At 37.3% G+C, this 3,619-nt stretch overlaps 1 protein-coding gene across 1 annotated transcript in view; it reads left to right on the forward strand.

Annotated features, from left to right (window-relative positions):
• PCSK5 (proprotein convertase subtilisin/kexin type 5) overlaps positions 1-3,619 on the forward strand; it is a 436,684-nt gene that overhangs the window by 419,189 nt on the left and 13,876 nt on the right. The gene's annotated exons all lie outside the window — the stretch shown is intronic.

The following is a 3,619-nucleotide window of genomic DNA, read 5'->3' on the forward strand; positions in this document are numbered from 1 at the left end:
CCCGCCCCAGGTCATTGCTTACCCTAATGCCGGAGTAACTGCCTTAAAATGTAAATTGACTCATTTTATTCCAAATCTTGGCATAAAAGTTGATCATAATGAATTCCTCTCAACATTTAAGAGAGAAATACTCCTATAATGTTTTAATTGTGAAAACTTACTAGAAAAATATAAATAGCTGGTAGGGTGCATCCCATTCTTTTTGAAATTATCATGGCTATTTTTAGTCCTTCTTTTACACAAATTTTATAATCAGTCAAGTTTCATTTTCAAAAATTCCTTTGGATATTGATTAGCATTAAGTTGAATTTTATTTTGGAGGAGACTCCATCTTTATGATCCTGAATCATCACGTTCATGAATATGGTATATCTCTTCATTCTATGCATTTGCTTATGCCCTTAGCAAACTTTCAGTGTTTTCCATATTTAAAAGGTGATTAAAATATTTCCCCATTCAGTCCCTTTAACTTTCATCTTAAAGACTCCCCTTCCATGTATTCTAGAACCTAGAACCACCCAGAACTATCCAGAACCACTCGGCAGCCATCAAATATGCCCTGACTTTTGTTTCCTCTTCCTGAAGAATAACAGTCTAGGGAACTCTCACCGCAAAGATCCAGCTTGAATTGTCATCTCCTCTGTGAAACTTTTGTCAGCCCTCACAGGAGTGTTATTCCTCCTTCTTGATTCTTTATACACTGTTTCATCACAGAGCTTTTTACATTACATTTTAATTAAACAAGTCCACCTCTCTTACCAACTGCTCACCCCTTAAGCAAGGAGAAAGATTATACTATATTCAATTTGTATCCCCAGTTCCCAGTCCAGAATGTAACATGTAAGTGCTCATGAAGTGTTTGTTGCATGAATGAATGAATGAATGAATGAATATATAGGAAACAAAGAAATCTTAAATGTCTTTTTGCAAATTGGAAAATGTTCAGCTATTAAATCTTCTAATGTTCCTTCTCCCCTCTTCCCCCCAATCTCCTTTTCTGGAATTCCTATTCAATGTAATTTAGAGTTTCTTGATCTGTCCTCTGTGCCTCCTACCTACTCTTTTATATTTTTACCTCTTTGACTCTCTCTTATTTATATTAGATTAATTTTTCAGCACTCTATCCCATTTCCCTAATTTGTCTTCTGACTGTGTTTAGTGTAAAGTTCAGCCCATCTGTTCCTTTTGTTTTTAAGTGACTATATTTTTTATTTTTAGGATTTCTAATTATTTCTTTTTCATATCCATCTATTTTTATTTCATATTTTCATGTTTTTGTTTCATCATTTAGTATTTTTATGGATATTTTCATTTATTTGTGAGCATCCTAATTTAAAGACTTTGTCAAATTTTCTATGCAATTAATCTTATCTGAAGTAAATTTATGTTCTAATTGTTGATTGTGTTTGTCATCTTATTTATTTTTTATTTTTTTTAGAGACAGGGTCTCACTTTTGCTCAAGCTTGTCTCGAACTCCTGAAGTGTTTGTCATCTTTCTTAGCATTCATTTTATTTATGCAGTTTGAAATATTGATCTTAAGCTCATTTTGAATAGGAGATTTTGTTTCTGGCTCTCTACTCCCTCTCTCTTCCTTTATCTTTACTTCTCACAGTCTAAAAGAGTTTCAGTTAACTCTATGCCTGCCTCCAACTTGAAACTCAGTCCAGAAACAAAATGCTCCAATGTTCCTGGAGGTGACATTGATGGCAACACAGATCCCATCAGCAATTCAGTCAGCAGCTCAGGGGAGTTCCTGGTCAGGAGGTGATGTCTGTGAAGGCAGTGTCCCAGCCTGACTCCTGTTTTAAGCTGTAAGCCAGGATTTTGGTCCTGGTCTCACATGAAACACTTTTAGTTCCCATTGTGGTAGAAAAGGTGAACTCACAGCCACCACTGCTTATATCTAGTCCTAGAGCAGAGCAGGTGGGTGGCTAGAACCTTACTCCCATTTTGCATTTTTATCCCCTTTCCAGTCCAAAGAGATTTCATCTCATCTTTGAGGCCACCTATCTCTTTTTTTCTCTCTCTGCTTATATTTACTCTACCATTTCAGCACATTTGGAGTGAGTGGGGTTATCTCAGAACCTCAACTTATGTATGATTTTTTTAATGTTTATATATGCTACTAATGGATAATCAGTTTCTTAGAAGAGGATTATGGCCAGGTGAGGTGGCTCACGCCTGTAATCCTAGCGCTCTGGGAGGCCAAGGCAGGAGGATCACTTGAGGCCAGGAGTTCGAGACCAGCCTGGGAAACATAGCAAGACCCTGACTCTACAAAAAATAAAAAAATTAGTCTGGCATGGTGGCACACCCCCTGTAGTCACAGCCACCCGGGTAGTTGAAGCAGGAGGAACACCCAGGAGTTTGAGGCTGCAGTGAGCTATGATGACACCACTGTACTCCAGCCCAGGCAACAGAGGAAGATCCTGTCTCAAAAAGAAGAAGAAGAGGATTATGCCCTAAATTATAGCCCAGCCTCATTCAACTAATTCAAATACCTAGAGGAGAGTATATTTAAGACTTTTTTTGGGCAGGGGGTACACGTAATACTTTTGGATGAAACAAACAGAGCCCTACTTGTTAGAGCCTGCTTTTAATTTGGTTTCCTTTTTCTTCCAAAATAATTCATATTGAGGTAGTAGGTTAACTACATAAAAATGCCAAGGACTAGGGAAAATAAGATGAGAAATCAGCTCTTTCCCCACCCTTGCTGTCTAGCCACTGAGCTGAACTTCCCGTGCAATATCTTGATGATACTGTACTTAAAAATAACTGCTTCCCAAGTACATGTGAACGTAGCTATCTCCAGGTTGCAGGTGGCTTCCATTGTCACCTATGTCTTGGTGCCCCTGAATCAACTTTCTCTTTCCCGAATGGTTTTCCTGAGCTCCAGTTTGAACCTCCAACTGCTGACTGAGTGTCTGCCTCTAACTGGATGCTCAACAGACAACTCACACACCTGGCCCCATCCCCAATCCACACTTTCCAGTGTCCCTATCTTTTTTTTTTTTTTTTGGTAAGGATGGATTTTATTTTTTTAAAAAAGTCTTTTGAGGACTACAAATCACAAAGTAAAAGCAGATCACTACATAGAAACTAGTGAATACATTTGCCTGTGCACGAAAACTTTATCAAAGTTATTCATGTAACAAATTCACCCCATTCACAATGTTATCCATTATAATGCTCTTTTAAAGATTACTGTACCTTTATTTCAAATTATATTACACATTATTCCCTCAAGATGAACTTTTAAACACCAAACTCTTGGCTCATAATAATGGCGCCTTCAAAAGGGGCAATCTGCAGTCAGTTTCTGGTAGCATTGTTCTAGGCTAGTTTCTCTCACCAATTAAAAAACCTTCAAAATGTTCACTTTTAACACAAAGTCTTTCCATCAAAGAATGTGACTAATTTCTTTCCTCTAATGTCTACATACATAGATGGGTAGCAGCAAGAAAAGGAAGATGAAAATTGAAAGGCAGCCATTAAAATAAATGGATCAATTGTATAGAAGAAATATTTGGCTCATGGCAATTAAAAAATGGCAACTAGCGTATATGTTAATAGCCGTATGCTTGAGTCATTACTGAGTATTTTAAAAGAATGAAGCC

The sequence above is a fragment of the Propithecus coquereli genome, unplaced genomic scaffold (assembly GCF_000956105.1).
Source record: "Propithecus coquereli isolate 6110/MARCELLA unplaced genomic scaffold, Pcoq_1.0 Scaffold339, whole genome shotgun sequence".
In the NCBI taxonomy this organism is placed as follows: domain Eukaryota; kingdom Metazoa; phylum Chordata; class Mammalia; order Primates; family Indriidae; genus Propithecus; species Propithecus coquereli.